Genomic DNA, 12,851 nt, shown 5'->3' on the forward strand with positions numbered 1-12,851 from the left:
GTATTGAATAGGATCACGGTGAGATGAATTCTTATATTCTGACTAATTAAGAATCAAGATCTCGCGACTTAAATAGTCTTAACCTTAGTTGGATTAATCGGTGTAAATAATATATTAACTATTGCTTCGATTTATCATGGGTGAGAGTTCTCTTGAAACTCAATATACTCGATACTTTGGGTGATAACAATTATTATTTGACATGCGATTGTATAGCAATAAGGATCCGTGTCCTGCTAATAACAAAATGATAATATCCTCTTGAGGAACTTAATAAGTTTATCGTATTAAACCCTGCAGGTGGAATTAGTTTCGATACGATAATAAGTTTAAGTGGTAGCATTCAAGATGTCGTTTATAATTAAACGACTAATTAATTAATTAATTGATCGTCAGATGTATTAATTAATTAATGGATATTGGATATCTTAAACACGGAGATTAATTAAGTCTAATGCTAGCCCTGACTCACCTAAAAAATAAAGAGGTAGATCAGTATTAATTTTCTAGTGGAATAAATTACTACTTGTGTCTCGATTTTATTCTGGGCTGAATAAGAAAATCGAGCACTGGGAGGCCAAACTTTATTCAAGCTAGTAGATCCCCGCTTGGCCCAATAAAGGTTTAACTCCTTAAGTAGGCATCCCATCTCCTCTCTTAAGCTTTTAGGCTTGGTCTGTTTTAATTATGTTTTGGGCTTATTATTTAGGTATGTCTAATACCTAGTATAAATAATAAGAGACAACCCAAAAACCTAAGTAATTAATCACACACGTGAGATCAGAATTGCGAAAGAGCAGACTCCAATTTTGCTGGAGGAGACTTCAAGATCGTTGCCACTCAACGTGAAGTTTCACCGTGGGAACAAGTTGGAAAATCAACACTAGAGTCTCTCATCGCCGGATTTGCAAGTAAGTTTCGATCTCTTGCAATAGGCACGTGTGATTTTTGTATGTACTTGTTTGGCATCCGGATTGGGTCACGGGACGGGCTGTCACAGCCCGACCTAATCTAGCGTATAGTTAAGCCAGGGAAAGGTGTGACCGGGAAACAGAGAAAGAAAATGGAAAATAAAAAGGTGTCAATAAAAATAATTATCCTGCTTAAGCAATACTTTACCATAATATCTGGTAATCATATACAATCACTTTTAAAACTCACTAGTTGACAACTTACAATAACACAACGACAAGTTCTCTAAGTGATATAATTCTCGAAGCTATTGGTTTAAAATCTCTACAACACATCAATAAAGTAAAGTACATTAAGTGTTGCAGCGGAAATAACTCAAGTGGATTACATGTATGAGGACATGAAATCCCGAGCCTAAATTATATATATATATACACTGAGGGCTTTGCTCTGCTTGCTACCATCTGCATCACAGCTTAACCTGCATATTTAGAAACATAAGCAGGGCTGAGTACCAAAAAGTACTCAATGGTCATGCCGAAATAACTTTAAAGCTTGCTCTTAGAGCTATATATTGAACTTGCCATCTCAAACATCACAAAGGAGTTTTATTTAAATAACCTGTGTATGCAAAACTGTAAAACTTCTCTATAATCATCATAACATCATATACGTCTGCAGACAATTAACATGTATGTACCATATCTACGCATCATATAACTCTGAGTGTTGAGAAGTAGGCCTCGTTCTCAAACACGATGACAAGCAAACTCAAAGGTTAACTGTCAACTCTGTGTACACAAATCCTGACTCGCTCAGGACCCGAATTCGTTCTTCTATGTAGATGGTATCATACAAATCTCAAATATTGGCAAGTCAATAATTGGAAAATAAATGCATACACTCAAACTTTATATAATAAAGTATGCATCTTTACTTCTTGAGTTAGTAAGCCCACCTGATACGCTTAATGAAATAGAAGTCCTTGCTTGTTCATTCTACACTGCCACTCGAACCTCAATCTGTGATCTATGAATGATATTTGAGATTTTAGAGGCTAAGATTTGAGCTTGCAAATAAAAAGAATGGAGGTTTGATGGGGAAGGGGTTGGACGTCTGCCAGGGGAAGAAGAAAAATGGGCTTTCTTCCCTTATAAGCCAATATATATATATATATATATATATATATATATATATATATATATATATCTTATTAGGTATAGTAAAAATAAGTAATAAAATATTACTAGTATGTGTGGGTTTAAAATTCTACACTTTAACTAACTCACAAAATAATTCAACATTTTCTTTCATTATTTAATAATATAAAACCCCACTTGAATAACTTGAAAAATAATCTAAATAATTAAGAAATAATAATAAATCTCATATTCATGGTTTAATAATAAATCATCACTATTAAAATAAGAAAGCTCATATATAAATAATTAAATATCCATCACTTCAATTAGTCGAGCGATAAATCGACTAATAATATTTCGTATTTATCACCATTCTCATCTCTGAAAATAATAAAATAATCCCTTTACTAGGAATTATAAACTTGCTTCCAAGAATAAAATTAATAAAGGATGCAAGAACACTTAATTATTCAAATCATGAAATCACTGAATTAAAAGCTCATGGTATTATAATAATATCTCATCTCATCTCAGTGATTCTACTTATTTCTTCTTTTAAATAATAGAAACTAGAAAATAATATTAATAATATAAACTGTAGTGAAAATGCCGGGTGTTACATCCTCTCCCCCTTAAAGAAATTTTGTCCTCGAAATTTGACTACATCATAAAATAATTCTAGATACTTCTCTTTCACATTGAACTTGTGCACTCTTAGAATACGGAACATTGAGAAAAACTTCATCCTCTACAAAAAGTTTATGTCGCTCCTGAGGTTCCTTGAGTAGTTGTCGAATTTGTCGGATAAGCGTAATCATTTCTTCAACCGCATCAGGTCCTGTCACGTTTCTTTCACTTACCTCCTGTCAATAGAGTGGAGATCAATATTTCTTTCCACAATAAGCTCCATATGGTGTCATATCAATTGTTGTCTGAAAACTATTATTGTAGGCAAATTCAATGAGTAGCAAAAGCGTTTTCCCAATTCATCCTTCAATCTAGTGCATAATGCGACTTCTGAGTACGCGTGATGCACCTTGAAATGATCGTCTCCTGCCCTGTTGGCGGGGAATTCGCTCATTCTGAAAAATCATTTTTGAAAAGAGAGTTTTGGAATCCGGAATCACTCACGATTGCCAGTGTCCCCCATCGCTAAAGTAGATTCTTCTTCGCTCTAGTACAATAGTCTATATCACATTTTCCAAGGTTTAAAGATTTCCGTCAAATTGCTCATCTGTTACTGGATGAAAGGCTATTTTAAATTTGGCCGAATTCCCAAAGTCGAAAGACCATATGAAATCGGTCTTGTGTATCAAAGATGGATTTGGTCGAGCATTGTTGCAAAGTGAAAGAGTTATTGTTAATGGGTCATGAAAACTTAGACCGCAAGAACTGAATTGCTCAACACCTTGGAACTAGCAACAATAGTATTATGGAACGAAATGTGGAATTGATACACCTCATAAAAATTTAAAATACTTATTCGAGCAAAAGATCTAAGTATGAGGCAAGGAATATAGCTCGAATTAGTAAGGGACTATGATTTTAGTAAGGGACTATGATTTTAGAATAAATTATCACCCACGCAAAGTCAATATAGTAGTGGATGCCTTGAGTAGAAATACTCAAGTTAACTAAGGATTTCTCCTTACCCATGAAGAAAAATTCTCATCAAGGATTTTAAAAGGTTGAATTTAGAAGTGGTTTTACCACTACAAACAATATAAGCTATCATTGCAATGTTAACAGTGTCTCCTGGTTTGATAACCATAATTGTCACAGTACAGAGGAAAGATGAAAATAGAAAATTACGGGTAAGGAATCTGATAGAAGGGATCAATAATTACCAAGAAACTCAGGGTAATACTGCCTTGTTTAAGAAAAGGTTATGTACACTCAACAATGAATGGCTGAGAAATGAGTGAAGCTCGTGTATGCTAGATACTGCATACCCAGAAAGCACAAAAATATATCAAGTTCTCAAACAAAAGTTTTGTGGGAAGAAATGGAAATGAGATATATCTTCATTAGTTGAAGGAATGTTTGGCTTGCCAACAAGCAAAGGCACTACATCAAAACTCTATGAGAAGTTACAACTACTATATGTGTCAACCTTATAAGGCGCATATCGAGATACATCACATAATTCTCAATTATATCCAACCATGGTCATCTTTCCTTGCTTTAATTAAATTGTTAAATTACGTCTCATTTTGCTGACGACGGCTTATGAAAACATATTCTTCATAAAAACTTCTGTGAACTGACCCCAAATAAGATTCTCTAATCGCTCAAGGGTATATATCTTCTGCTTCGTCTCCCACTAATAATCAGTCGATCCTTGTAGTTAAAATAACATACAAGAAGGCGCTCTTGATCATTGCATCTAAGGAAGCGAAACTCGCGAAACTCTACTATAAATAGGGGAATTTTGACGATGAAAAACTTCTGCAATTCTTCTTTCTAGTTGAGGGGGAGGAGTAAATTCTCTAAATTGTTCATCTGGTGGATGGCAGGTTTCCACTTCTTCTTTTGAGACATCATGCCGAGTAAATACACAAAATCTCCAAAATTGAGCTTTCATCCCATCAATAAAGCAATCACTGCTGCTAACTAACTATAAATCAACTAAGTCATAAAACTCATACACAAAAATTAAACCATCTAAACAATTAAAGCTCAACGGCCTAGTAAATGACCACTTTGGTAATTTCATATCATGCGAAAATTTGCCTCCATGAGGACTCTTACAAAAGATGAAATATACCTTACAAAAGATTTTAGTACTAAATGTGATGCCCTATCTGTACAACATCACTGGTAGTACTAGGTCAAGGGGTGACTGACATCCATCATTATTGTATCATCAAACTGTCTATCTCTGCATCCACATATTATATATATATACTCATCATCATCTAAAATATTTTTATTAGCATGTAACAAATGAAATTCCCCCACATCTCAAGATATTTATACTGAAATATGATTAACCTTTTTATCCATACAAGAAGTTCACACTGATAGAGGATATCTATAAAGAACCATGCTGTTTATTTCACTCACTTGAAAATATGCAAATTTCCATCATACTAATATTTGCAAAACTGCAAACTCATACTTGTTTAAAACTTTAAAATGATACTTTAAAACTCTGAAAACCCATACCTGGCTAAGCTGGATGAGATGGAGAGCAGAGCTTAAATTATATTACTTCTACTAGTCCAAAGATTCAAATTTAGACTAGACTCAAGGAAATATTTAGGTTCCGCTCAGAGCAAATGACCTGCTCTGATACCACTTTGTCACAGCCCGACCTAATCTAGTGTATAGTTAAGCTAGGGAAAGGTGTGATCGGGAAACAGAGAAAGAAAATGGAAAATAAAAAGGTTTCAATAAAAATAATTATCCTGCTTAAGCAAGACTTTACCATAATGTCTGGTAATCATATACAATCACTTTTAAAACTCACGAGTAGACAACTTACAATAACACAACGACAAGTTGTCTAAGTGATATAATTCTCGAAGCTATTGGTTTAAAATCTCTACAACACATCATAAAAGTAAAGTACATTAAGTGTTGCAGCGGAAATAACTCAAGTGGATTACATGTATGAGGACATGAAATCCCGAGCCTAAATTATATATATATACATTGAGGGCTTTGCTCTGCATGCTACCATCTGCATCACACAGCTTAACCTGCATATTTAGAAACATACGCAGGGCTGAGTACCAAAAAGCACTCAGTGGTCATGCCGAAATAACGTTAAAGCTTGCTCTTAGAGCTATATATTGAACATGTCATCTCAAACATCACACAAGAGTTTTATTTAAATAACCTGTGTATGTAAAACTGTAAAACTTCTCTATAATCATCATAACATCATATACGTCTGCAGACAATTAACATGTATGTACCATATCCACACATCATATAACTCTGAGTGTTGAGAAGTAGGCCTCGTTCTCAAACACGATGACAAACTAACTCAAAGGTTAACTGTCAACTCTGTGTACACAAATCCTGACTCGCTCAGGACCCGAATTCGTTCTTCTATGTAGATGGTATCATACAAATCTCAAATATTGGCAAGTCAATAATTGGAAAATAAATGTATACACTCAAACTTTATATAATAAAGTATGCATCTTTACTTCTTGAGTTAGTAAGCCCACCTGATACGCTTAATGAAATAGAAGTCCTTGCTTGTTCATTCTACACTGCCACTCGAACCTCAATCTGTGATCTATGAATGATATTTGAGATTTTAGAGGCTAAGATTTGAGCTTGCAAATAAAAAGAATGGAGGTTTGATGGGGAATGGGTTGAACGTCTGCCAGGGGAAGAAGAAAAATGGGCTTTCTTCCCTTATAAGCCAATATATATATATATATATATATATATATATATATATATATATCTTATTAGGTTTAGCAAAAATAAGTAATAAAATATTACTAGTATGTGTGGGTTTAAAATTCTACACTTTAACTAACTCACAAAATAATTCAACAGTTTCTTTCATAATTTAATAATATAAAACCTCACTTGAATAACTTGAAAAATAATCTAAATAATTAAGAAATAATAATAAATCTCATATTAATTCATGGTTTAATAATAAATCATCACTATTAAAATAAGAAAGCTCATAAATAAATAATTAAATATCCATCACGTCAATTAGTCGAGCGATAAATCGACTAATAATATTTCGTATTTATCACCATTCTCATCTTTGAAAATAATAAAATAATCCCTTTACTAGGAATTATAAACTTGCTTCCAAGAATAAAATTAATAAAGGATGCAAGAACACTTAATTATTCAAATTATGAAATCACTGAATTAAAAGCTCATGGTATTATAATAATATCTCATCTCATCTCAGTGATTCTACTTCTTTCTTCTTTTAAATAATAGAAAACAGAAAATAATATTAATAATATAAACTGTAGTGAAAATGTCGGGTGTTACACGGGCACATGGATCATATGTCAAAATGTGGTTCCTACAGCTGACACAACGGGGCATTTATGCCTCAAGAAGTTCTGCACGGCTGTCATCCAGGCTTTCGAAGCCCATTATCTTCGCCGTCCAACGCCGGCGGACATCCAACGCCTTACTCAGATGCACGAGGCGCGACACGGATTTCCTTGGATGCTAGGGTGTCTTGATTGTATGCAGTGGTCGTGGAAGAATTGCCCAAAGGCGTGGCAACTGGCACGGCACATATACACGCAGTGATCGAGGGAAGCCCACCTTGATCTTGGAGGTCGTTGCATCCCACGATCTGTTGATTTGGCATGCCTTCTTCGGCGTCGCTGGTTCGAACAACGACATCAACATTTTGAACTAGTCGCATCTCTTCTCCGACGTGTTGGATGGAACAGCGCCGCCGGTGATCTTTCAGGCCAACCGGCGCTACTACCAGATGGGCTACTACTTGTGCGACGACATATATCCGGAGTGGTGTTGTTTCGTCAAGAGTCCACCGATGGCGACCAACTCGAAGGAGGCGGGGTTTAAGAATATGCAAGAATCGGCACAGAAGGATGTCGAACGTGCCTTTGGAGTGCTTCAAGCTTAATGGGGAATCATTTGAAGTCCAGCGCGAGGTTGGTACGTCAAGAATCTCAAAGACATCATGATGTGTTTCATCATTCTCCACAACATGATTGTGGAGAACGAAGGTGATAGAGCTGCCCATTGGAGAGATGACGATGCAGGACACGGGGCGTCTAGCAGTGACTTGACGGAGAGTGCTCGAGCAACCCCAATTTGCTTCGAGGAATACGTGCAAAGAGATTCAATTCTCTGAGATAGGCAGATGCATGCTGTGCTCCAACATAATTTGATGGAGCAAGTTTCGGACCTCTAGGGTCGGAATAGTTATTTTAGGATATGTTTTTAAATTTTTAAGATTTATGTAATTTTTTTAATGTAATTTTTAGGATTTTAAAATTAATGCAATTTAAATTTGAAGTAAATTGTGTTATTTAAATTTGTGCAATTAAAATTAAATGAAAAAATACAATAATCAAAACTAAAAAGATCAGGTCAGCTATCATGTCATCCCACTGCAGCCTCCTTAACCCAATGTGGTCCCCCCTCTATCAGGTCAGCTATTAGGTCGCCCCCACTGCTGATGCTCTTATATAATTATTTTATTTATAAAATAAAAAAATATTAACATATAATTATCTCTAATTAATATTTATCACGAAACAATTTTAAAAAAAACTCTACCCTAAGATTATTATAATGTAAATGTGTGTAAAAGTATGCATGTGAACTCGTATTTGTAATAGTAATTAAAAATTGATTACTTAAAAAAAAAAAGACATGTCAAGTTGAATGGAACAATTCAAAAAAGAAAACAAGTTAAATCAAATGGGGCAAAAGAAGTATATAATAAATTAAAGAGGGAAATCTTATTATAGCCCTCTTTCATAAAAACATAAGTTTTATAGCCCTAGTTTATAATAGATAAGTTATATAGCCATTTTAAGTTTAAAAGACTATAACACCCTTTGACTTTTTTGTACTCGATGGCACCATCGAGTATACCATCGAGTACTCGATGACACCATCGTATACACCATCGAGTACACCATCGAGTACTCGTGGTGCCATCGTGTACACCATCGAGTACTTCGATTACTCGATAGTGTTGTAGAAAATCTTCATTTTTTTCATTACTCGATGGTGTACATGATGGTGCCATCGAGTACACCATCGAGCACTCGAAGTTTCAAAAAAATTCAAATGGTGTTATAGTCTTTTAAGCCTAAAATGGCTATATAACTTATCTATTATAAACTAGGGCTATAAAACTTATGTTTTTATGAAAGAGGGCTATATGTGATAATTCCCACTAAATTGAAAGTGAAACAATACAATAATCTCATCCCCTATAAATACACGAGAAAGAAATGATCAAGTATACATCTCATAAATTCCAATTTCCAAAACTCAAAATCCCTTCTTTAATTTGTAGCCCTCCCTCATGGACTTCGAGTACTTCTCTATCCTCCTCCTTATTACCACTTTTGTGTTCGTGTTCGTGTTCGTGTTTCATAAGCCGAATAAAAATCTCCCTCCAGGGCCGCGCAAGTTGCCTTTTATAGGCAACTTGCACCTCCTCGCCGGCTCCGCTCCGTCCCACCACACTTTTGCAAACTTGGCTGCCGAATACGGACCTTTGATGCACTTAAAACTAGGCAAAACCGACGCTGTAGTCGTCTCCTCACCGGAAACCGCAAAACTCTTCTTGAAAGAAAACGATGTTGTGTTTGCCTCCCGGCCGTCTCTCCTTGCCCCCGAGATCAACTGCTACGGAAACACAGACATCGCCTTCGCTCCATACGGCGATTACTGGCGACAGCTGCGCAAGATCTGCTCGCTCCAGCTCTTCACGGCGAATAGCGTGCAGTCATTCCGGCCAATTAGGGAGGAAGAAGTTGCAGACCTCTGCAAATCGGTGGCTCTAAACGCCGGCTCGACGATCAATCTGACGAAGAATATCGGCACCACGAATCTTAACATCATGGTTAGGGCAGCATTTGGGAAGAAGGGTGGTGGAGAAATATGTGAGCTAAATTCCATCATTAAAGAGGCTCAAAAATTCCTCACTTGCTTCAACCTCGTTGATGTGTATCCTTCCATGAGATTCCTCAAGCTCTTCAGTGGGATGAAGAGAAATTAAAGATAGAGAAACATCACCGGAAACTGAACAGGATCACGGAGAGCATCATCGAGGAGCGAAGGCGAGCCCATCATGAAGGTGATGGTGATGGTGATCGTGATCTGCTCGACGTTCTCTTGAAATTGCAAGGCGATGGATCGCTCCAGATTCCGTTGACAACAGACAATATCAAGTAAAATTAAGGCAAAACCATAATAGTCTATTTATAGTTTCTGACATATTGAACTTTGGCAATTAATGAGATAATTTAAACTTTGCTAAATTGTTTAATTATGTACCTCGTCAAAAATTTGAGAATTATATATCTGACTAGACACTTCATTCTTTCAACATCAATTCCATCTCGAGAAAGGGTTGGTCTACTGTGCGGTTGACTACATCCCATGCCGGTGGCATATTTTTAATAAGTATAAGATGAGATATATATATTTATTCGCACAAATGTATATTTATGTAGGACAAGTTCTCATAAATAAAAGTAACAATTATAGTGAATAAATGTAATAATTTTTTAAAATATTACATTTCATTGTAACAATAATTATTTTTTGTTACGATAATAATTACTTAACCAAATAATTAGGAATAAAGGTATTAAGGAGCACTACAAAAAAGTTTTCACTAGTGATATGAGGATTGGTAGCTATTATGTGTGTCACAAAAATTAGTGGTTTTTGATGGTGTAGCTAATGACTAATAGTTACACCATCAAAAGCCAACACACATAATAGCTAACAAGTCTTATATATATCACTAGTGAATTTTTTTTTGTAATGGCGAAAATAACTAAAAGTAAAAATTCTTATGAATAAAAGTAAACATTATTATGAAAAAATGTAATATTTCGAACCCGCCGCATGGTATATATGCGATTGACCGCACATGAAAATTTGCTCGAGAAATATGTTTTATGGAGTATCGTACATAGTAAGATTTCTGACTGCGGAATTTTTTAGGCGTCCCATTAGTTATTAAACAATTTTGCAAATTTTAGGTTATTTAAATTGAATTGAGATCATAAATAAATTAGAAAAGAACTAAAGTTTATGTTATAAATTATAATTAACCTTCTATTAATACACGCCACATTGATTTATCCTGATAAAAAATTGGACCAACGTTTTTGAATACAGGTAATGTTTTTATTGCAAATTTAGGGTGTATTCTCATTGGTTGATAAATTTAATTATCTTGGGAAAATAAGGGATAACAAAAAATTCCCCCGCTCATTTATTTTCCCTCATTTTGGACAAAAGATGATTTCATCATTTCTCATTCATTTTTTTCACTTCAAAGAGGGATGATAATATTACCGCTCCTTAAAGTAGAAATGAAGAATGAGAAAGGGTGAAATTTTCTCTTGTAAGAAATGGAAGAAAAGAGGCATCTAAAGGGAGAATTTTTTGTCATCTCTAATTTTCATATGATAAATTTATCAATAAAAAATAACACATCCTTATAAGTCATGTTCTAAATCAGAAAAAACGTCACATGCAATTAGTCAATCCTAATGTTGATTATAATTAATTAACAGGATGGTGCTGGAATTGAGTCATCAACCACAGCAACAGACTGGGCAATGGCAGAGATGCTCAAGAATCCTAGGATTCTGAAGAAAGCTCAAGATGAGGTGAGAAGCGTTTTCGATGGCCAAAAATATGTAGATGAAAGCCGCTTTCATGAGCTAAACTACCTCAAATTAGTCATCAAAGAGACTCTCCGATTGCACCCGCCGGTGCCTATTTTACTTCCTAGAGAAAGCAGAGAGGCGTGCACGATTAATGGGTATCGATTTCCGGCCAAAACATGGGTACTGGTGAATGCTTGGGCCATCGGAAGAGACCCCAAGCATTGGGAGGATGCAGAGAGCTTCAAACCAGAAAGGTTTTTTGAAAAAATAGTTGATTTCAAGGCGAATACATTTGAATACATCACTTTTGGTGGTGGAAGGAGGATTTGCCCAGCGATCGGTTTTGGGATTGCTAATATAGAAATCCAAATGGCAATGCTTCTCTACCATTTTGATTGGATTCTGCCTCATGGCATGAAACCAGAAGATGTGGATATGAATGAAACATATGGTTTTACGGGGAAGAGAAAAAATGATCTTAGTGTGATTCCTATTATTAGGAGGCCTTTGCCTTAGTAATTAACAAAGTTTATAGTTTGATATAGTTTAGAATAAACCGCCAGTATGGGCTCTGTTATAATTTTTTCCATTTTCGCTTGTCTCATAAGAATGTATCACGTGTATTTTGACACATGGTTGCACATTTTATTTTAACCACAACCACTCATTTATGTTATATAAGATATATCTATTGTGCGTTGGAAAATGGAAATTATAATAATAATAAATACAAAGCAGGGATACAGAAAGAGCTGTGGTTAGTGTTGGACACTATCTCCATAAGACAATTAGGTTGCCCCGCAATATATGCTACCGCAGTTCGACGACAAATGTATCCAAGATACAATGGTTCACGTGAACTCGAGGTGTTTCACACTAACAAGCTCGATGTTCCGGCAAACTACTCGATACTAGGGACTCAGCATTTTCCTATGACTCGAACTATATGAAAAATATACTCCCTCCGTCCTACAAATAGCTTCCACTTTGGGGACGGCATGAGTTTTAAGGAAAAGTTGTAAAGTGTATTGATAGTGGAAAAAAAGTGTTATAATTATTATTGAAAGTTGTGAAAATCTGTTATAATTAGTATTGGGAGTTGTGAAAAGTAAGAATAAATAAAGTATTATCAATTGTGGGGTAGTTGTCCAAAGATGGAAAGAAAGAAAGAAAGAGGAAGTTATTTGTGGGACGGAGGGAGTATATGAAAGTAGATTTGAGTACGTTCGATTCAATATGTTGAATATGAATGATTCTGACCATGGGACTCCTATTTATAGCTAGAAGGTGGTTGTTCGCGAAGGGATACAAGGTGGTTTAGGGAGAGGTTGAACCTGTTAGGTGCTTGCGGTTGAACCCACGCGTGTGCAGCTGGGTCCGAACGTGTACCTCTCCTAACACTGGGCTAGGACGCGTGCCACCCATATGCTAACTGCCGCCACGTCTGTGGCAT

The 12,851-nt window shown here is 35.6% G+C and overlaps 2 long non-coding RNA genes and 1 pseudogene across 2 annotated transcripts; 1 reads left to right on the forward strand and 2 right to left on the reverse strand.

Moving 5' to 3' along the window:
* Nucleotides 1-1,081: 1,081 nt before the first annotated feature.
* LOC131017291 (uncharacterized) lies at nt 1,082-2,074 on the reverse strand. The gene is made up of 2 exons (XR_009099529.1): nt 1,871-2,074; nt 1,082-1,393 (listed from the first exon to the last, which is right to left on the reverse strand). It is a non-coding gene; the product is annotated as an uncharacterized LOC131017291 (long non-coding RNA).
* Nucleotides 2,075-5,442: 3,368 nt separating this feature from the next.
* On the reverse strand, nt 5,443-6,400 carry LOC131017298 (uncharacterized). Its single transcript, XR_009099536.1, has 2 exons — nt 6,236-6,400; nt 5,443-5,758 (listed from the first exon to the last, which is right to left on the reverse strand). It is a non-coding gene; the product is annotated as an uncharacterized LOC131017298 (long non-coding RNA).
* Nucleotides 6,401-8,976: 2,576 nt separating this feature from the next.
* LOC131017288 (salviol synthase-like) lies at nt 8,977-12,018 on the forward strand (annotated as a pseudogene).
* The last annotated feature ends 833 nt before the right edge of the window (nt 12,019-12,851 follow it).

The sequence above is a fragment of the Salvia miltiorrhiza genome, chromosome 3, assembly GCF_028751815.1.
Source record: "Salvia miltiorrhiza cultivar Shanhuang (shh) chromosome 3, IMPLAD_Smil_shh, whole genome shotgun sequence".
Taxonomy (NCBI): domain Eukaryota; kingdom Viridiplantae; phylum Streptophyta; class Magnoliopsida; order Lamiales; family Lamiaceae; genus Salvia; species Salvia miltiorrhiza.